This window comes from Eumetopias jubatus, unplaced genomic scaffold, assembly GCF_037043125.1.
Source record: "Eumetopias jubatus isolate StellerSeaLion01/CBP00866 unplaced genomic scaffold, mEumJub1_p1.0 scaffold_7, whole genome shotgun sequence".
NCBI lineage: Eukaryota > Metazoa > Chordata > Mammalia > Carnivora > Otariidae > Eumetopias > Eumetopias jubatus.
In genome coordinates this window covers 30,075,308-30,098,394 of record NW_028274813.1, presented here as the reverse complement: position 1 = coordinate 30,098,394, position 23,087 = coordinate 30,075,308, and the positions used below count along the sequence as shown (strand labels likewise).

At 38.9% G+C, this 23,087-nt stretch overlaps 1 protein-coding gene across 24 annotated transcripts in view; it reads left to right on the top strand.

Annotated features, from left to right (window-relative positions):
• Positions 1-23,087, top strand: part of SIPA1L1 (signal induced proliferation associated 1 like 1) — a 466,784-nt gene that overhangs the window by 125,467 nt on the left and 318,230 nt on the right. For all 24 annotated transcript variants that reach the window (XM_088024540.1, XM_028087081.2, XM_088024541.1 and 21 more), the window contains one exon: positions 10,601-10,682. The gene's annotated coding sequence lies outside the window, so the exon portion shown is untranslated. The remainder of the gene's footprint in view (positions 1-10,600; positions 10,683-23,087) is intronic.

The following is a 23,087-nucleotide window of genomic DNA, read 5'->3' as shown; positions in this document are numbered from 1 at the left end:
GTGGCCCTGGGAAGGAGAGGGGGAGAAGAGGAAATCTTTGAAGAGGTGACCTTGCTTCTTAAAATAGGAAGAGACCAGGGGTGAGTGGATGAGGTGGGAGGGCAGGTACCAGCTAGTATGGGTGGAAGAGCATTTCTGCTATCCTGGGTAAAGTGATTATGAAAAGCTTTCTAGAAACGGGAAGATGTGACTGGCCACTGATTGGCCTCACAGTGAAAATCTTTGCATATCATGCTGAGGAGTTGGGACTTTTATCTTACTGGGAGGAAAGAGCTCTGGAAAGATTTAAATATCCTGGGAGCAGACAGATCAGATTTGCATTTAAAAAGTTTGCTAATAACGTGGAAAATAAAAAGTACTAATCTGGACCTGGGGCCAGGGGAGCCTCTTACAAGAGTGAAGGTAGGGAGTATGCAGGCCAGGAGGCCAAGAAAAGGAACAGATTCTAGAGGGATTTAGGAGAGACTAAAAAATAAGTCATTTTGTGCTTATCTTGTGTTCTTCTTTAAAAATAGATTTTAAGAAGGAGAGAGAGGCCATTAGTTAAGGGATTGCTGTCTTTTGATTTCAACAGAATGTCTCATTTAACAAAATGCTGTCTTTATGAATGAGATGGAAAATATGAACTGGGTGTTTGGTGGGTTTTGTTGCTTGTTGGAGAAGTGTACTTTAAAAATAGTAGTTTTAATGGATTTGCGTCAGCTGGGAGGGAAGCCTTTCCTACTGTGCTGTTAGACTCTACTCTGGGTTACAACTTTTTATCTTTTTTTTTTTTTTTAAAGTAGTCTCCACACCCAACATGGGGCTTGGACTCAACAATCCTGAGATCAAGAGTCACAAGCCCGAGCCAGTCAGTGGAGTGGGACTCTTGATCTCAGCCCCACAACTTTTATCTTTTACTGAAATGGTTTTATTGTCGACAGATGTCCGTGTGAAGGAAACTTAGAAAGGTAAAGGTAATGTAGTTGACAGAAGCAAGGTTTTAAAACACACACGTTGAAGGAAGTGAAATTGGGGGAGGCCAGAAATTTTTTTCTTTAATATTTGAAGTGCAATATACATTAGTACTAAGTAGATATAGAGTATATGTGTGGTATTAAAATTTCATGGGGGAGTGTAATTAAGGAAAATGTCTAAAGAAATCTCCTTAGGGAACGATAGCAACAAAAGGTTGAGTAACACTGCCTTAGAAGAATTCAAGGGTTGGGGCACCTGGCTGGCTCAGTTGGAGGAGCATGGGACTCTTGATCTTGGGGCTGTGGGTTCAAGCCCACATTGGGTGTACAGATACTTAAAAATAATACAGTCTTTAAAAAAAAAAAAATTCAAGGGTTGGAATGGCGAGCTAAAAACTTGCTGTAGGAAGAGGTGGAGAGACCCCTGAAAAAGTCTACATTTAGGACCAGAAACTAAAGACCTCACTCTTAAGATGTGAATACTTCTTGATTTATATGTTTATGTGGAGAAAAAAAATTAAATAGAGTTAAGTTTCTTTGTTACTTTTATTTGACCTTAAACTCAGTATGTACAAGTCCACAAGGTGGATTTTGCTAGGAAACGAGTTAATGCAGCCTTAGGCTTCATTTATAAACATAGATGTTATAGAATTTAGAGTGTTAGTGTTATACCCCTAACTGTCCAGAACCCGATCGGGAAATAGGAAAAATGGGAGTATCCAGCAGATGATTAGGCAGATGAGAGCTCTGAGAACCACGTGGAGAAGTAGGAAGCCAGAACAGAGCAGAACTGGCTTACTGTTCAGCATACCATGGCGGCGATAAGAATTACTGCTCAGACCCACAAGCATAATTGAATTGGGCAAGGGTGTGTACTTAATAAATGAATTAAATCAGTATTTATTAAGTGCCTGCTATCGATGGTAGCTAGCGTTGTTCTAGACACTGGAGACTCAGTAGTACATACTCAGCGAAATGGAAAAAATACGCTCGTGGAACTTCTAGTGTGTGGAGACAGACAATAAACAAGGTAGGTTTTAAAAGATATCTAGTATGTAAAATAGACAGCATTCAGATATTGACAAGTGCTAAAGAGGAAAAATAAGGGCGGGGGCAGAAAGGATGTGAAATCCTGGGGAGCAGTGGACATGTTAATGAAACCAGGCCAGAGAAAGCCTTATTGAGAAGGTAATTAAAAACAAAACAAAACTTTATATAATAGTATAAAAAACATATAGAAGAGTGCACAAAGTACGTGTGCAGTGGGATGATTTTTTACAAAGTGAATACATTTGTGTAATGAGCACTCAGATTAAGAATAGAATATTACTAGCCCCTGGATGGCTCAATCAGTTAAGTGTCTGCCTTCAGCTCAGGTCATGATCCCAGCGTCCTGGGATGGAGTCCTGAGTGGGGCTCCTGGCTCAGCGGGGAGTCTGCTGCTCCCTCTGCCCCTCCCCCTGTGCATGCTCTCTCACTCTTTCTCTCAAATAAATAAATACCATCCTTAAAAAAAAAAAAAAAAGGAATGTTACTAGCCCCTCAGGAGGCTCAGTCACCCCTTCCCAAAGTGTTACCCCTTGACTACTAATTCCGTAACTTAGAATTTGCCTGTTTGTGGGCTTTATATTAATGCAATCATGTATAATAAATGCTTTTGTTTCTGACTTCTTTCATTCAACATGGTGTTTGTGAGATTCATCCATGTCCTTACAGGTATTTGTAGTTCGGTCATTTTTGTTGCTGTAGAGCATTCCATTGTATGATGACACAATTGTTTCCTCTCCTTGGCAAGTGAATAGTGCTACCTTTTCTGTGTATGTGTTTTTGGTGAAGACATTCTGTAGGGGATATAATTAGAAGTGGACTTGCTGGGTCATGGGGTTTGGTATATTAATTTTAGTAGACACTGAGAAACAGCTTTCCAAGGTGGCTGTCCATCAGCACCTTATGGGAGCTCCACATTCTTGGCAACACTTGGCATTGCCTGCTATTGAACTGTAGCTGTTCTGGTGGGTGATACAGGGGTTCCATCGTGGCTGTAATTTGCATTTCCCTGTGGACTAAGGCAGTTGAGGACATTTTCATATGTTTACTGGCCATTTTGATACCACTTTTTGGGGCAGTGAAAATGTTCTGTATCTTCATTGTGGTGGTGAGAAGTGGTTGTTACGGATATGTTTTGAGAGCAGGGCTGACAGGATATGCTCACGGTGTGGACGTGTGGAGGGGGAAGGAGAAACCAAGAATGGCATTAGGTTTTATTTTATTTTTATTTTTTGCCTGAGCCACTGGAAGGAGGGGAATTGGGATGTTGGAGATAGAGAAGGTACAGGTTACAGATATAATTTTTAAAATTTTTCGGCATTTTGAAATAAATTAATCAGTTACGTGATTTCACTCATATGGAATTTAAGAAACAAAACAGAGGATCATAGGAGAAGGGAGGGAAAAATAAAATAAGACGAAATCAGAGGGACACAAACCACGAGAGACTCTTAACCATAGGGAACAAACTGCGGGCTGCTGGAGGGGAAGGGAGTGGGGGATGGGGTGGCTGGGGGATGGGCCTGAAGGAGGGCACGTGATGTCACCAGCACTGGTGTTGTCTGCAACTGATGACGCACTGACCTCTGCCTCTGAAACTAATAATACACTATATGTTAATAAATTGAATTTAAAGACATTAAAATTTTCAGCATTTTATGAAGAAAGGCCATTTGAATACCAAAAGAATAGAAAGGATAAAAAGCATAAATGAATAAAGAGCAGCCCTTTAAATTGGATACATTGAGCTAGCTTTACGAAATACTCATGAACAAGGTTTTTTTCTTTCCCTCATTTCTCTGAGGACCTACAGTTGCAGGTATTGTTGTGCAGACTAGCTTCGGGAATCACTCATCTGCAGTATTACATATGTATTTTTGACTTTGATACTATTAACGAGTGAGCATCATATCCATCCTTAAACCTGCAATAGATTGAGGTTAGAGTCTAAATATGAGAAAGCATAAAAAAACTTCAGAGTAGGCCATGTGTCATTTCTAGCCCAGAAATACTTCATTTCTTAAAAAAAAAGGAGAGAGAGAGCCAGATGCATCTCAAGGACACATATGGTGCACGTGTAATCATAGTAAAGCTCCATACTCATCTTAGTAACTTCCTTGCCTAGAGGCTCTATGAATTATTGTTTCTAAAATTTTGTTTGGAAGAAGCCAAGCTCTGAGTTTTCTTGAGCAAGCTGATTTGCCTCGTCCTTAGGGGAAAATACAGTTATTTTTGACTTTTGTGTATTCCCATTCTCCCCACCACCAGTGTTAAAGCTATAAGTGCGCTACAGAGTATTCGATGAAAGCAGTTCGGGGCAGCAGGAGTGGGGAGTGGTGCCGCAGTGTGCCGCAGTCAGGAAGCTGGGGTGGCTCTGAGGACCTGTGACCCGGGGTGAGGTTGGCATCAAAGTTAGAAGACTTGTCTGGAGTCTCTCTTGACGCATACTTGTGCTCTCCTTTGAATTGAATACCCACTTGCTATTTGGCAGACCGTTGAGTCGCCTTCAGAATGGGTATCAGTGTCATTAATTGGTTTCAGAAGTGTGTAAGTGATCTTTTATATAAAAGTTTTGCCTTTGAGTATTACCTGAGAAATATTTGTGTGCGGTTTGATAGTACAGAGTAGTTTGATTATTCAGAGATATCAGATGTCCTTTGTAAGATTTTCCTGCCATTTCAAAGAACAGTATTACTAACAACTGATTACTTTTCTCATCTTTGTCAACTGGTTTTGTGGGACTTACTGTCTTTCTACCGAGAAGAAAATTTTAACACGCATAATCACTGCTCAGCGTTTCCAGTCTGCTTTTGGTGTTAGGTCATAGGGTAATATTTTAGTTACCTCATGTGTCTGTGGTTTTGACATGATTATCTTGCCCTGAGGGATGGGTGAAAATAAGTGAAAAGTTCATCGCTGCTTTGTGAATTAAGTTGTGCCTTGGCACAGAGTGCTGATCATTTTGGCATTGCAACACAGCATTAGATCACCTTGTCTCCAGTTTGGGAATGTTCTCCAAGTGCTGCCTAACACTGCAGACTTCTCCATAAACTTGAGCTGGTATAGAAAATGATGTTTATTGTATCCTGTTCTCAAATATCTTGCCAAGTTACTGTCATCAGCCTCTTTATTGATAGAAAATTAGTTAGGCAAAAATCATTTTCTTATTCTTGCATGGGAGAGGTGATGAAATTTATGAGAAAGTACATATAAGGAAAGGTTGGAAGTGTTGATTGTGGATTTGAGCCCTGGCTGGAAACAAAGAACTCTTGACTTACAGTGGAATGTTCCCTGTGTTCCTCGCGTCTTTCAATCTGAGCTCTTGTATATGGAAATAATGAAAGGAATATGTGCTACATGAATTGGTCAGGGTTTTTGGTTACAGATACTAAGATCTGTTCTAGTTAGTGTAAATAAAAAGGGATTTATTAGGGGTGATAGGTAGCTTAGCAAATCATCAGGAGGGCTGAAGAAAGAGCCCGGAGGCCGAGTTTCTGGAAATGGTTTCCAGTGTACCGCACTGTGGGACTGGCCCTCCGAGGGGCTCCTGCCCTGCCTGGGTCAGGATGCTCCAAATCAGGAAGCCAGAGCCAGAAGCACGCCACATTGCCAGCAAAATGCGTGCCACACATCCTTTCACCTTGCTGCTTTTCCCACGTAACGTGACTCTGTTCTGAAGGAGTCCCATGCAGTGCGCCAGGCTGGTAGAACCTAATTCGTAAGCCTTGCCTGTACTGTAGGGCTAAGAAGGCAGGGAACGTAATTCTTCCATCCCTGGTTGGTTTATGTGCTTGCTTTTATAATTCTGCATTGGGAAGGTGGGTTTTACCCAGAAGGGAGCTGTTAACAGTGATGAGAGGAAGTGTAGATTTGGGGCCTCTCTGAATAAGATGGTCATCACAGCACCTTTTTGAAATAATACTGTGGTAAGAAGACTAATGGATTGCAAGTAACTTTGAAGGAAGCCTACTATTTAAAAACACACTTTTTAAAATTGGGGGTGGTGGTGCATAAAGAATATTTGAAACCCCAGCAGGTGCGTGCTTGTGTTAGTTTAGGATTTCTGTATTAGTCTAATGAGAGTATGTTGATAATGAAGCCAAGAAAAAATAATGTCTTTTTTTTGCAAGTTCTTTTGTTCTCTGTGAACCAGTCCAGCCCCATCCTTGAGAATCTTTTGATCTGAGAAAGTTGAGGGTTTATACGTGAGTCAGGATAAATTCATTACTGTTCTCAGAAGAATTAAAGTGTATGGATCAGTGATGGTGGGTTAGCATTGTTATAATTTTTCAGATATGGTTATTTACCTAACTTTTTTTCTGAAATGGACCTAGCCCTGGAAGGCGTTTGGAAATCACATGGTCCACTGCCCTGGTTCTGTAGTTGAGGAAATCGAAGGCCAGGGAGTGAAGGGATTTGCTCAAGGTTAGACAGCCGGTTGTTGGTGGTGGGAGGTGGGGTGGCCTGATTTCACAGCTTGCCTGGTTTTTCCCTGCCAATCCCTCTGGGAAAGCACTGGTTTCTCCCCAGTGGGATGAAGCTCCAGTGCCTCCTGGGTTCTCATACTGAGATTTAAGTCCTGGTTGGGACATCTCAGTGGGTTGTTAGTTGGATAATACCGCTGTTCTTTCATGCGTCAAGTAATATTTGGAAATTTCTTCTTGACTTTTAAGGAAAACGGGTCACAGAAATAAGAATTTTGTTTAAACTAACACTTGGGGAAGAAAAAAACCACATAATCATGCCTAATTGAAGATGTAAGTTTCACTTGGTAAACTCAGCTGCAAAAATGAAGGGGGTTTACGCACAGTTCTCTTCTGTTTACTCTTTTGGGCTGTTCGTAAATTTGCCCGTACACTGTTGTTTTGATAAGGCATTGCTATTACATGCACAGTCAGTACAAGGTAAAAATTACTAGGAAACTTTAGTTTGACTCACTTCTCAGCTCCTTCAAGTCTTTGCTGTGAGTCTTACTCTGACCCACTTAAGATTGCAATTCACCCCATTCATGCCTCCATCTCCTTAGTCTACCATCCTGGCCTCTTTCTTTTCAGTAGCACATACTCTCTCTCACATTGTATATGTATCTCTCATGTCATATGTCTGTATGTTATGTTTACTGGTTATAAGTACGTAATATATATTATGTCCATATAGTCTCTGTGTGTCGGGTGTCTCCTCCATCAGACTACAAGCTCCATGAATGCAGACCTTTGTCAGTTTGTGTTCCCAGCACGAAGAATAAATAGTGCTTGCCCTGTAGGAGATAGTATATGAATGAATGAACTTGGCAAAAAGCAATACTCTTTAGGATTTCTACTAGTAAAATGCCAGATTCTCAATCGTAGTGTTTATTTTATTCATGAACTCACTGGGGATGGCAAAATCACCAGTTTGGTATGTAAAGAAAGTAAATTATCTTAAGGTTGTGAGTTGTGTTATAAACAGTATTCTGGAACTTCCTTGCTTATTTGGCACTAAGGAAGGAACTCGGCTTCAGGTGAAAAAAAGTCATTAAATTTTCAGATATTATCAGTGGAACAAATTCTTTAGACATTAAAATCTAGATTACTCAGTGATAAAAATGTACAGATATAGATTTGGATGGCAACTGGTTTTAAATTTAATTGATAGAAAAGCTTTTCATTTCCAGCATTGTGGCAACTAGAGCCAGATTTCAGAGAATCAGCGTCCTGAGGCAGCAGGGGCGGGATGAGGAAGGGATCAAGGCCTGGGGAGGGTTGGAAAAACCCTTCAACAGAGTCATCCAGATGTGAAAATGCATCTGTACACCTGCTCAGAGAAGCTGGAAAACGAGACAGGGAGACCCATTTAATGCAGATAAAGTCCATAACATTCTGAAATTTTCATTTATCTAATGTGCTGGTAGCCTCTCAGTAAGTTCTGGGCCATAATGTAACTTATAAATACTCATTTTTATTATTTAAAGATGTATTTGATTTTTTAGGATTTAAGGGAAATAAAGATGATCCTTAATGTCTTAGGAAGATGTTAAGAAACCTAGAAGGTATCTTAGAAATAGGCTATGCTGGCTCTTCATGTCAGCTTAAGCCCAAATGTTAAATGACTTGCCCAACATCGCACAACTAATTCTTGGCAGAATTGGTACTAACTTTTGTCACAAATTATAACTGAAGCATCCTTAATAAGAGAAGAGTGTACAGGCCTCTCTTTGATAACCTAGGGGTGGTTTTAAATTTGTTCCAAGATTTATGTTTTATCTTAAAAGTTTTAAAAATGCATGCAGATGTTCCATCCTATACAAATTGCATTCTTCTTCTTCTTTTTTTTTTTAGAAGATTTTATTTATTTGACAGAGAGAGACAGAGCAAGAGAGGGAACACAAGCAGGGGGAGTGGGAGAGGGAGAAGCAGGCTTCCCGCAGAGCAGGGAGCCTGATGCGGGGCAGGGAGCCCGATGCCCGATGCCCGATGTGAGCTCAATCCCAGGACCCTGGGATCATGACCTGAGCCGAAGGCAGATGCTTAACGACTGAGCCACCCATATGCCCCATGTGCTTCTCTTTTTATGTGTATAAGCATGCATATTTTTGTGCTGATTTGTGGAATTGTCATCTGGAATTAGAGAAAATGAACAGAATGAAAGATCACCTTACGTTATTATCTTAGAAGTGTTAAATCAGAGTTTTAAAGAAAACCACAATGGGGGAATCTACTTGATTTGCTCTGAAGTTAAATATATTATAATAGAGGAAATTAATTATAGCACAGTGAAAATACCTTATTTAGAAAATATTTTCAGCCTCAACTTGGGAAGAAAGGATTGCTATTTTTGTCAATTCAACATTTGTGTACGTGAAGTAAGGCGTTAGGCTTTGTGTTTTTTTGCTGGAGGTACAAGTTTGGAAGCGATGAGTTTTTTTTAAGAGAGAGAGATGGTTTTTGTATATAATTTTGTAAGTACATTTTCCCTGAAGATTAGATCATATTTTTATGGAGAAAAACAGCCAACCCCGCCCTACCCCTTTCCCCAGCAGGGAATTACTCTAAAGGTTTTGCTTCTTAATCTTTTATGTTAATCTTTTTTTTTTTCAACACATGGTTAAATGAGATTTTTATCCTGCAGCGGAGTTGTAGCTTGATTTTAATATGCTCCAAAAGATCGTTTCCCCTGTTGAATAAAGAGCAGGGTGTGATAGGAAGAGCACCAGGCTGCCAGTCAGGAGATTTTGACTTCATCTTATCTGTAGGATGATGGTTTTACAGCGGTAATGGGGTATTGCAGCCTCTTCCAGCTCGGAGAGCTTATAATATGTATTTGCTCATAATGTGCTTAGTGCCTCATACCCGTATTTCCTAAAATTTCAAAGTACAGACAGGGTGCGTATTTCAAGTTTCACTGTCTCCCCACAAAGCAGCTCTCTTGGGATGAATACTTTGGGAGCCAGTGCCCTTTGCTTTAGTCCGGCCAGTGGGTTCCCCTGTGTGACTGCGATCGTTCTGTAAGGACCTGCTGGGCAGTCTCCAGTGGCTCTCAGAAGGCCCTTCTCCACTGAGCAGCATGAGCTCTGTGAGCCTCTGAGCATTTTCGAGACAGCCTCCTAAAGCGTGAGGAATTTTCAGATTGGGCTTGGAATCTTTAGGAACTGGACCATTGCTCCTTTTGAGCGGTTTGCCACTTGGAGGCCTCGTATTAATGTTGGAAGTAGCCATCTAAATTTTTATGGTCTTATATTTGCAGATTTTCCACAGATCGTAGGTGTTCATGAGAGGAGGCCTCTGGCAGAAGAGTCTACGTGATTGTTTTCCCATGCTAGTCTCATGTACCCAGGGTCTCTTTGTCCTTGAGGGTGTACCGTGGTGTGTGTGTTTTCAGTTGTCTGTATCACACTGGCTAGTTGACCAGCTCTAGGTGGATATGCAGAAATAGCCTGCAGAATTACTGGATTCATATCCCAGTCTGGCAGACTTGTATGTTTAGAAGCCCAAATACAGTATCTGTTGGCAGGCACGTCTTGGCAAACGGTGAGTGACTTGTGGGTGGGAAGAAGTGCGGCTCTGGGTATGCTGACTGGGCTGGAAGCCCCTGCCCCACAGCCATGCTACGACTGTAGTCTGGTATCCAAGAGAGATTTGTTTGTCAGTTTTTTAGAAATCATAGCTCCAAAGTCAGAGACAGCTGTAAAGCCCTTCAATTATTTTGTGATTCAGCTCTCATTATTTTTCACATCTTCTGGATTTGAAGTTTTGAAGATTTACACTCAAATAGAGTCTGGAAGGACTAAGGTACCTGTTAAAGACTTACTTTGAGGCTGAAGAAAGCCTTTATTTTTCTTTGATTTCCCTAAGGTATGGCAGTATTAGAGCAGATGGAAGGCTGGAGTTTGAGCTTAAGTTGTGTGAAAACTTCATCAGCCAATTGGCTGACTCTTAATGGTGAGACAGGAAGAACCACCCACGTTTTCCATTTTGGATTTGAGTCACAGAAAACAGGTTTCGTGCAGAAACCATTTGGCTTCAACAAGTGTACGGAAATTTCATCTTTGATCAAATTGATGTTTTTATCTTCATTGTGCATGTATTTCAAATTAATTATTTCCCCCTTTCAATCCTTAGGTTCAGTTTTGAATGTGAATGGCAGTAAACTAATATCCAAGATTTCTGTATAAGAAGTAGATCAAAAGGACTGTACTTTCAGGTAAGGATCTCATTTTACTTTATCTTTAATAATACACAGCTGCTTTGGCAGAAGTCCGGCATGGCCCCGACCCCCTTTCCTGTGAATAGAAGTATAGGTGAATTTTCTAAAATGCAGCAAATTGATTGCTCTAGACAGGTTTCCACCTGTTTGGGATTACCTAAGAGGTGTCAGTGGGGTTGGCTACTTAAAATCATTAGAGAAGCAAGATGTGATGGCAGTTAACACACACACACACACACACACACACACACACACACACACACTCATTTAAAATGGAATATAAAGTTGTATTTAAATTTTCTTTTTCTTTTAGGTGGAGGAAATCATCCTAATACCTACCACTTCTTTCCCATGATTGATCGATTGATCTATCATCTGTCTGTTTCCCATGTATTTAAAGTTTAAAGACATAGATAGTTTTCAGATTAATTTCTTTTTCTCTATGGCATCCCAAAGTACTAAACAGTTGTAGCCATAAGAAGATTATAGAAAAAGCTCTGTACTTGAAATAATTTGGAATGTATAGGGCCAGTATTTAGAAATGAATTCTCTCCAGGAGGAGAGGGAACTGTGTAGACCAGAAAGAAGCAACCCCCCACCCCTCATCCAATAAAAACCATATTTACATAGAAAGTGCTGTGCTGAGTTGGGATTGTCGTAGTGTTTCTGTATTCAAATGAAAGCATATTTCAGAGAAGTGATATATTGCTTTTTAATCAATTACCTAGTTTTCCTAATTGGTTTTGAGGTATTGAGTCCCCCCCCCCCCATATTAGCTTTTGTACCTCTTTAGGGTGGTATTTTTCAAGTTTAAAATACGTAAAACTCAATTTTAAATTATTGGCATTATTTGAAGAGTGAGTAATCCAAAAATCACGTGTCAGTAATACATTGTAGGGTGGCTCTTGTAGCAAGTTTCATTTCCTAACTGTATTACCAGTTGACAGAAATTCCTTTGCAAAACATTAACATACCAACAAAGAGAGCTCAGTAGAGAAAAACTGGCTTGGGGTTTGTAACAAGCTGCAGATGGTGTGTGGACATAATTTCTTTCCAGTTCTTCCTGGGATCAGCCTTAGTCAGACTCTTTTTTTTTTGAAGATTTATTTTTATTTATTGGGGGGGAGGGGCGGAGTGAGGGGGAGAGAGAATCTTTTTAAGCAGGTTCTGCACTGAGCAGGGAGCCTGGTACAGGCCCTGAGATCACGGCCCTGAGATCTTAACCTGAGTGGAAAACAACAGTCCGACGCTTAACTGACTGAGCCACCCAGGTGCCCCGCTAGTAACTCTTTCCTCATCTCCCTGCAGGTCAGGTCTTCCCTGTGGGGTTAAATGCTGTTATCCTCTGCTTAGAATTCTTCTGGGCCTCCCTATCACCTAGAGCAGTGGTTGTCAAACTTTTGGGTCTCAGAAACCCTGCTGTTAAAATTGTTGAAGCCCCAAGAGAGCTTTGTGTTTATGTTGATTATACCTATCACTATTTACTGTATTGAAATGGAGAAAAACTTAGGACATAAGAATATATAAGCTTGCATTCCCTTAGCTGGAGAGTGATGACATCATTGATCATGAGCTTCTGGCAAACAGTGTACATTTAGGAGAGAGAGAGAAGGAAAAGGCGAATAGCATACTATTATTTTTACAAGTTAGGTTTATTGAGGTGTAACTTCTATACAGTTCAGTCCACCCTTTTTAGTGTACAATTCTTCTTTGGGTTTTTACAAATGCATGTGGTTGTGTAAACACAGTGAAGATATAGAACATTTCCATTGCCCCAAAATGTTCCCCTTCCCTTAGCCTTAGCGCCCTCTCACCTTTTCTCTATACTGTAGTTGTACTTTTTTTTCCCCCCAGATGTCATATAAATGGAATTATACAGTCACAGCCTTTTGAATCTGGCTTCTTTCATTTAACATAATGCATTTCAGACTCATTCATGTTGTTGTCTGTATCACTAATTTGGTTTTTTTTATTGATGAGTCTTACTCCAATGTATGAATATACTGCAGTTGGTCCATCTACCAGTTGGAGAACATTTGGATTGTCCTAGCGTTAATATTAAAATAGTGTTAATCTCACAGACCCCCTGAAAGGGTCTCAAGGACCCCTAGGAGCCCGAGCCCTCTCTCTGAGGACCTCTGCCCATCTTGAACTACTTACCTGCATGTGATGTGCCCTCTGTCTAAAATGCCAGGATCTAGCTCATGTGCAGGCCTTTTTTTAAAAATTTTTTTTTGTCTTTTTAAAGATTTACTTATTAGAGAGAGAGACTCTCAAGCAGACTCCCCATTTAGTGGGGAGCCCCACATGGGACTCGATCTCAGGACCATGAGCTCATGACCTGAGCCAAAATCAAGAGTCGGACGCTTGACCGATTGAGCCAGCCAGGCGCCCCTCTGCAGGCCTTTCTAAGCCCTCTTCCCACCATCCCCCAAGGCTGAGCCTCAAGGCTGGGCTGGTCACCACCACCTTTGTGCCTCTGTTGTGCCTTTTTCCTCGGCTCAGCGGTTATTGAGGACGTCGTAGCCTCCCAGTTTCTGGAGGGTGGTGCCTTCTCTCTCTGTCCCAAGTACATGCCCGGTGCATGGAAGATGTAGTACATGTTTGAATGAATGAAGTATGGGAGACTTTCTCATAGAACATGCGTCCCTCGTTTCAGTTCTGCAAAGTATATATAGCACAAGTGATATTTAGTATCTTTTATTTTTATTTTTATCAGATAAGGATATCTATGGTCTTGACCAGGCTGTACCTTAGAATAACTTGGGAAGCTTTTAATAAACATACTGATGACCAAGATTAAATTCTAATCTCTGGAGATCAGGCTTGAGTATTAGTATTATTTAAAAGCATCACTGTTGAACCTGATATGCAGCCCCCAGAGAATCTTTGTTTAATAGAGTTTGATTTACCATGAAGTCTTAGTGATGATATAGTTGAGACTGGAACCCTGATCCTTGATTCCTACTGGAGTGCCTTTTCCTCCACGTTCCAGACTCTCATGTGAATAGAAGCACTATAGAGATTTAGAGAGTCTTGTAGATGACTGCATTTTCAATTTATGGAGGTACTGTAGTGTGAAGACCAGAACACTGAATTTAGGGTCAGGGGGGAGTATGTTCCTGTTTGACTCTGCATTTATTAACTGTGGATTAATAAATACTTGAGTCTGTTCTCACTTTTAAAATAAGGATACTACCTTAAATTCTAGAAGCGTATTATGGGGATTCAATTAGATACTATGTTTAAGGATTTTTTTTTTTAAGTAGGCTCCATGAGCCCAGCATGGGGTTGAAGTCATGACCCTGAGATCAAGACCTGAGCTGAAATCAAGAGTTAGATGCTTAACAGACGCTCCTGTTAAAGGATTTTAAAGGATTTATTTAAGGGATTGCAAAATCCTTTTGTAAACTATAAAGTGCTTTCTAAAACTTATTTTTACTTGATTTTAGCATCGTGTATTTATTGGCTAACTTTCCTTGAGGTTCATAAATTACATAAGTAATATATAAGGGTGGTCTCACTGAAATAGTGAAATAACAGATTTATGCAGAGTAAAACTAAGAGGTCGCCATTGGTTGCATAGTTTTGATCCTTTGTATATGAACTTAAGTGCATAAATGTGTATGCTTATGACATCCTTTTTTTTCCTTTGGTTGTATTAACATAGAGTATATTTTGTATGTTTTTTTTTTTTTAATTTGACAAACACGTCTTTTATCATTCCATATTAGTATATAGAAATCCTTCTCATTCTTATAGCTGTATAATTTTTTCATATATTTCCATATTGGTGGACATAGTAGCCTGTTTCTAGTCTTTTACTTTTATGAAATGCTAATGAACATTCTTAGCTCTTATTAAACCATTAGTTAATTCTTATTAAAACATTTATTCTGTTTTACAGATAGTGGGAGCTGAAGTAAATGTCTCGTGAATGAAATCTTAGACATTTTCTACTCAAGTCAGGATAGAACTTAGACTTTTTAAAAAATTGTGGTTAAATATAGTAGACCTTGGAGAATTTTTTCATATGATCTTTGTAAATTTAGTTTGTTTTATTTTTGTGGTATTGTCATTTCACTATTTGGATAGACTTTGAAAGACTAGTATGTATATTTCTTAACTCCTTTAGGTGTGATTGCTCATACTTTTCCCTTGACTAACAGCAGCAGTGCAGCAAGATGTCAGTACTTACTTATGCTGGGCCCTGTGTTAGGAGCTTATTATATACATGGTACCATTTCTTCCTCTCAGTAATCCCCTGAAATTGGTTGTGTTCTCCAGGTTAAACATTCAGAAATGGAGGATCAGAGAGGTCAGATCACTTGCCCAAGGCTAGTAATGGGTCTTGGATTCAAAGGTCCTGCTTCTACCTATGATGCTAAACAGTCTGCCAGGAATTCACTGAATCAGAGATGGGACTTTTACTTGACAACATCACAGCTTACTTTGCAAATTACTGGTGTTTGTATCTGCATATTTTGCTTTTTAGTACCAGTAATAATTTAACCTTTGCAGAAATAGTCCGTGCTTTCGAGTATCCATTTTGTAGAAAGTATTTATAATAAAAGCAGTATCGTAATATAATAAAAACAAATGCTTATTGAATATAATAAGTGGTATTTTGGAGTGAAAGAGGCCACTAAATGGAGAGTTGATGTTGAATTCTGTTATTAACAGGATAACCTTGGTAAATGAATGTTGTTTCCTCAATAGTAACATAATATTGGACTAAATAGTTCACTCTATACTTCATCAGCCGCCTGTCCTAAATTATAGTAGTGTGAGTAAGAAATACTTGGGAGAACATTCTTCAGTGGTAATGTAGATGAATTGCGAAATGGAATTCTAGTAATGCTTCCCCTTGCCTTGAGTAATAAGTAGAATACTGCTGGAAGGGTTTGTTCATTCATGACAAATGAAAGATTAAAATGATCTATCTCTGTTGATGAAAGTACCAGAGTGTAGCCTCAAAGTTTTTTTATTTTTTAGTTAATTAATTAATTAATTTTTTTTAGAGAGGGAGAGAATGAGAGAGAGAGAGAGAGAGGCAGGCAAAGGGAGAGGGGGAGAGAATCTTAAGCTTAAGAATCTTAAGCCCCGACAGGGGGCTCGATCTCATGACCCTGAGATCATGACTTGAACCGAAATCAAGAGTCAGCTTAACTAAGCCACCTACGTGCCCCAGCCTCAAAGTTTTTTAACCACATTGAAATATATGTTCTTACAATTTTATTATAGGTATAGTTTTGAGTATTTTAAGTGGCCATGGGTGGTTATTTCTCAATAATGATCATTATAGATGGAGTTTTAGCAAAGATACGGTTTCACATATTCTTTGTGTACTCTTAACGTCACTTTTCACTTGAATGATAAAATAAAGCTGAGGTTTAAGTGACATAGTCTGTAGTCCATGCGATGGTGGGTGTCAGCTTTTTAACCCTTACTTCATCTCCTTAAAGCGTCTCTCCTTTTTAAGCCTTAAAATATGGTGACTGGATGGTTGAAATAGATGTTTTGCTGGACTCTTAGCCTTACAGACTGAACTCCTTATTAAGAAGTAAGAAAACATATGGCAAAGCACAGTTCAAACATCATCGTATTGTCTCATTCCTGGTTTTTAACTTATAAGCATGTTTAAAAAGAAATATTTTTGGCCAGTACCTATTTGATAATTGACTGGCAGAAGAGAATGAGTGTGCTGGTTCACCTTCCCGTGTGGATTTGTTCACTCCGAGTTAGTGTGGCACCAGAGTGGGCTTCCATCATAGGAAGCAATTGGGTGGCAGTGACTGTTAGTTGCTCTTGATGGGCAGTAGATTCCAGTCGATAACCTAGTGCAGTCTACTCCATACAGCACACTGTAAAAATGTTCTCAGGTTCAATTTTTCCTCTTATTTGTAAATTTACTGATTTGCTTGGGTAGATCCAGAAACAACATTGTATTTGGGGCTGCTTTCTGAGATGACACACTCCACCCTTCAGAGGAATTCATTTCTTTTTGGAATTTGGCATTTGTTATTTTTATCCCTGTTCTCTATTTAAATTTTCAGCTTTTAGAATGTAAATTCTCGAGTACATTTTGCCTCTGTGACTAAGGGGTATTATGTAAGGACCCCCTCCTTTCAGTATGTGGACATCACATTTCTTGGCGTATTATTTGTTTTGCATCTGTATCTCAGTGTAATCCTAACAAGTTCATTCAGGCAGTGGTTAAACTGAGGTTAAGTGGTATTATGGTTGTTTGGCAGGATATGGCCATAAACATGTCTCTTTAAACACAGAATAGCCTGAGGTGGCTGTAATGTTCAGTTGCATAATCACAGATCACACTTGACAAACACAGGAATGAGTACACGGGCCTCATACATCCTCAGTCAGAAATTGCCCCACAGGTTGGAGTCTACTGTAGAAACCATGTGTAGAGTTCCCTTGAGTGTTTTCTTAGATAATTACATTAATATCGTTCATTTAATTGGAATGTTTCTGATTAGATGGAACTATGAATAGTATTTCAAGGTTTCCAGAAAGCCTCCCACCTAACATCTAAAGGAATAAGTTAAATATTACAAATATTTTAAAAATGTGTATGTTTCTCGGAATTTTATATTTTCTCCTTTCTTTCTTCTGTCCCTTCCTGGTGTTTTTGTGACTTGAAAGCTGTTTTGCAAAACATACCCTCAGGAGTAATTCACCTTTGGGCGCCTGGGTGGCTCCGTTGGTTGAGCGGCTGCCTTCGGCTTAGGTCATGATCCCGGAGTCCCGAGATCGAGTCCCACATGGGGCTCCCGGCTCAGCGGGGAGCCTGCTTCTCCCTCTGACCCTTTCCCCTCTCATGCTGTTTCTATCTCTCTCTCTCTCTCAAATAAATAAATAAAATCTTTAAAAAAAAAAAAGTAATTCACCTTCTAGAGATTGGATGGGGTGGAGTTTAGAGTCATTCTATTTGAAATGACTGGTAATGTACCTATTGAGGAGGGCATCTCTGTATGAATGTGAGGAACTGGTCTTTGGAGCTCTTAGATAGTATTGGAAAACACTCCATGATACTGTGGGCAGCTGAAGAACAGAAATAAAATGCCTATTACAGTGGGTAGAAAGACCTTTTGGGCATATTATATATTTCTGAGGCTGATGTGAATATTTTCGAAAAAATGTTTTATTTCCTTAATTACCATTTGCAGTATTTATCAGGAAATTGGATATATTTGATATAGGCCTAGATGTTTCTGTAGTCTAAATTTTTGCTAAATGTTTTTATTGAACTACTTGTTTTTCTAAAAGTAGGTATTTTAATTTTTTGTAATTGTTTATATACATTTCATGTATTTTATTCAACCTGATTTTGTCTGAAACTTGCTTAGAGAAACCAAATCCAGTTAAAAATATTTCCTTGACAGAGGCCCCAAGGTTGACACTATAGATTTTTATTTGAAATATTTTTTTTAAACTTAATTTATTTTTTAGCAAAGTAATATTATCCCTGGTTTAAATAGTAAGTAAAATTGTAATTCAGACTCGAAGAGAAAAAAATCCTGTGCTCCACCTATTTCTCTTCAGAAGCAACGATTTTCAGGTTCTTTTAGCTGTTTCTTCTGGCATTTACTGCCATATACTTAAATAACTAATTTTTACTCCTAAGGCTCGGCTTTTCAACTCTAAGCATTATCTTTTGACTAATTCCTACAGAAGATGAGGATTTAACTTCCTGACTTTTCTTTCCCCATCCTCCCAATTTTAAGTATAAGGCTCACTCACACCCAATGTGGGGTTTGAACTCACGACCCTGAGACCAAGAGTTGCATGGTGTACTGACTGAGCCAACTGGGCACCCCACTCCCAATGATAATTTTATCTAATTTTTGTCAAGTTATCATTTAATATTTACAGTATTATCGTTTAAATATTGCTGACTATGGCCACAGAATACTCAATGGTTACCCACTCTTTCTCTAACTTAGAGATAGTGGTTACTTTGTTTTTAATTGGCTTTGCTTTCTATTGATAAATAATTTTGCTCTAAACAGTCTGATAGAACTATAAAGACTCAAATGGTAAAACATCTTAGGGTGTCTATCAGCTCCAGTTTTTCTCAGCGTTGTCAATCCCAGAGTTCCACGTCATGTTGGTGAATGGCTTGCTGTCCATCTGCCACAGAGCTGCCATTTTGGGACTCCTCTTTATCACCATGTTGGGTGGGGGGGGCTAGGTTGTTTTTTCTTTGATTGCTCTTCTGTTTTCTGGATTTTGTGTTGTCATCTCTGTTGATTCTCCCATTTTGGTGGGATGTACACCCCCCCCCAATATCCATATGCCCAAGAGTGGGATTAAAAAAAAACCTTTTTCTGGGGCGCCTGGGTGGCTCGGTCATTAAGCGTCTGCCTTCAGCTCAGGTCATGATCCCGGGATCCTAGGATTGAGCCCTGCATCGGGCTCCCTGCTCGGCGGGAAGCCTGCTTCTCCCTCTCCCACTCCCCCTGCTTGTGTTCCCTCTCTCGCTGTGTCTCTTTCTGTCAAATAAATAAATAAAATCTTAAAAAAAAAAAAACCCAAAAAACTTTTTTCTAATCGTTTGCTGCTAATATATAAGAAAATACTTGACTATTTTTACATCAACTTTGTATCTCGCAGTCTCACTAAATTCATTTATTAGTTCTAGTAGGTGTTTTGTACATTCCCTGGAATTTTGTACATAAATGATTATATGATTTGCAGATAAGTTTTACTTCTTCCTTTCAGATCTTTATCCTTTTTCTTTTTCTTGCCTTCCTGAATGGCTAGAACCTCGGGTTAGTATTGTTTAAAATGTGGTAAATAGAGACATTCTTGCTTATTCTTCATCTCAGGGGAAAAGAAGTCAGTTTTTCACCTTTGAGTGTGATGTGGCCTTTGGTTGTTCTTCATCTGTTTGGGGAAGTTCTCGAACTCTTCCTACTATGTGGGCAGCATTATCATGAATGGCTGTTGGATTTTGTCAAATACCTTTTCTGCATCTAATCCTGATCTTGAGATTTTTCTCCTTTAGTCTGTATGTTGATTGATTTTCAGATGTTAACCAATTGTTGGGATAAACTGTACTTGCTCATAATGTACCTTCTAATACATTATTGGATTTGATTTGCTAAAACTTTGTTAAAGCTATTCATGTCTATATTTATGAGGGATACCACTCTGTCATTTTCATTTTTTGTAATGTTTTTGTCAGGTTTTAGTATTAGCATTAAGCTAACCTAATAAAATGAGTTGGGAGGTAATCCTTCCTCCTCTATTTTCTGAAAAAGTTAAAATTCCTTCTTGAATGTTTGATAGAATCTACCAGTGAAATCATCTGGAGTTGTTCTTTTTTGTGTGTGTGTGTGGAATATTTTTGATAACAGATTTCCTATCTTTAAAAGATAAAGGGCTACTTAGATTTTCTATTTCATCTTGTGACAATTTTGATAGATTACTATTTTTCAAGAAATTTGTCCATTTTATGTAGGTTGTGCTCAGTTTGTTGGCATAAAGTTACACATTATATTCTCTTACTATCTTTTTAAATCTTATAAGATCTCTGGTGGTATATATTTTTTCCATTTCTGGTACTGGTGATTTGTCTTTTTTCTGTATTTTTGATCTAACTAGAAGTCTGTCAGTTTTGACAGTCATTTTAAAGATCTGCCTTTCGGTTTTATTAATTTTCTCAGGTGTCTGTATGTTTTCTACTTCATTGACTTCTTATTATTTTCTTCTTTTATATTGAGTTTAGTTTGCTCCATTCTTTATGATTTCTGAAGGGAGAACTTAGGGTCATGGTGGCAGATCCTTTTTATTTTCTTATATTAAGCATTTTAAAGTTTAAAGTTTCCCTTTAAGTACTGTTTGAGCTGCATCCCACAAATTTTGATATGTTTTATTTTTGTTGCTATTTGGTTCAAATTATTTCCTGAATTTCCTTTTTAATTTTATCTTCGATCCATGAACTATTTAGAGGTGTGTTGTTCAGTTTTTGTACATTTGGAATTTTCCTAGATATCTTATCGTTACTGATTTCTAATTTAATTCTGTGTTGTCAGAGAATATACTTTTTATGATTACAATCCTTTCACATTTATTGAGACTTACTTTGTAGCACACCATATGGTCTATCTTGGTAATGTGCCATGTGCCATGTGAAGGGAATGTGTATTCTTCAGTTTTAGATTGTCTGCAAATGTCAGTTAGATCAAGGTGGCTGGTCATGTTGTTCAGACCTTCTATGTCTTTCCTGATTTTTTTTGGTCTAATTTTATCAATTACTGAGATGGAGTGAGAACATCTCTTACTATAATCATGTCATTGTCCTTTTCTTTCCTTAATTCTATTTTTGCTTCTATTTTGAGATGTGTATACATTTGTAATTGTTATGTCTTCATGATAAATTGTTCCTTTAATAATTATAATGTTCTTTTTTCTCTGGTCATGCTCTTTGTCTTAGAAGTTGGTTAGAAATTTAGAATGCTTGGGGGCTAGTGTCTGCTGTTCTCCTCTGGATGATGCGCTTGGGCCCTGCTACTTCATTGGGAGTCCCCAGGTACCAGTTTCTGTTTGTCTTTTCCTTCAGATTCATTTTTTCTAGAAGAGTCTTTCAGTCTGAGTCTGAAGGAGCTGGCTCTCTGCTGTTAACTTGATGTCTCAGGTTTTCAGTGCAGAGACTCATTCCTACCTTCAGTCAGGCATGGCCAGACCCTCTCATTAGTTGCATGCAGAATAAACCCTGTTCTCATGCTTACTAGCAAGCTGCTCAGTTGTTGGGTTAGGGAATTTGTCCTTTATGCAGACCCTTAAATCCAGTTCCTTTTGTTTTCAGCCTCAGCCTTTACATAGTTTCTTAGCCTTTCTGGAATTCTGCATCATGAACAGACCTTTTATTTTAGTTGGATATTCTTCCTGGTGGCTTCTTCACTCCTATCTTCATCAGTTTCCATTATGCACTGGTTTCTCATCTTTTGGAATTTTGTAGACATCTCTAACATTCTTTTGTCTCTAATCACATTTTTCTTTTGCTGTCTTTTCCGGAGGGAATAGAAGTAAGCATGTATTCAGTCATCTACTTTTGTCCGTCTACTTTCTAGTTTATTTACATGAAGCTTTTTAATTGACGTACATTATTGTTAAGCTGATCTTTAGTATGTAAAACACTAATTTAGTGTAACTTCTTGCAATGTATGGAAAAGAAGAAAGTGTGTGTGTGTGTGTGTGTGTGTGTGTGTGTGTGTGTGTGTGTGTGTGTAGGGGGTGTCTATTATATTTCAGTGATTTGAAAACTAATGTATTTCCTGCTGTGGATTTCACTTACATTGGAAAGTGTTAGTGGTGTTTACTTTCTTTGTGTTTGGTTTGGTAGACATTGAGCAGCAGTTTGTACATTTTCCGTTTTATAGTTTTCCTAGTACTGTCATTTTTTTGTTGGAGGGGGTCTAACAATTGTATAATATGTATAAATGATTGATTACCCTTTGAATTTTGAGAATTTATTAATTGTTGCCATATTCTTTTTTTTTTTTAAGATTTTATTTATTAGAGAGAGAACGGTGGGAGGAGCAGAGGGAGAGGGGCAAGCATACTTGGTGCTGAGCGCAGAGCCTGATGTGGGGATTGATCTCATGACTCTGAGATCATGACCTGAGCCAAAATCAAGAGTCAGACGCTTAACTGACTGAGCCACCTAGGTACCCCAATTGTTGCTGTATTCTTTTGAGTGCCTTCTTTTTGGAAATGAACACATTATGCCTGTTACATAAAATAGATGCTTCCTTGACCTAGAATGCAAAAGTCACTGAGTTATTGTTTTAATTTGGGTAAGTCGTGTGAATACACTGCCTTGCTTCACCTATGAATGGGAAATAGAAACTTCACAGTCTTTTTAAGGGTACCTTACTTTTAAGATAAAATACAGAAAGTCCTTAAAAAATTATAAAGTGGGGCATCTGTGTAAGACAGTGTATTGAATAATTAATGTGCTCTTGGGACAGTCAGGAAGTAAACTATTTGTATTTATGCCTTTTGGTAATTGAATGGTTTTTGCAAATAACTTTTAGTATAATATTCTTCATAGTGGAAAACTTGTCCTGTGCTTTGCAAAATAATGCTCATTTCACCTTTCCTGTCACAGTAAATATGTAATTAAATGTAATTATTGTTTAACCTTAGCTGAGGACCAGGAGCTGGTCCTACATGGTACTTGGCAGGTAGCATCTGTGGCCAGCCACCCATCTCCTCCCGACACCCACACCCAGGTCAGCACATCCTCTGCTATGCTCAAGGGCAGCCCAGACAGAGAGATCAGGTCCAGGTGTGGCTCCCTCCTGTCTGGCATGGCTTCCTTCCAACAGGTAGAGAAGGTGGCCAGCTCAGACACATGACATCTTCTTTTGGTTA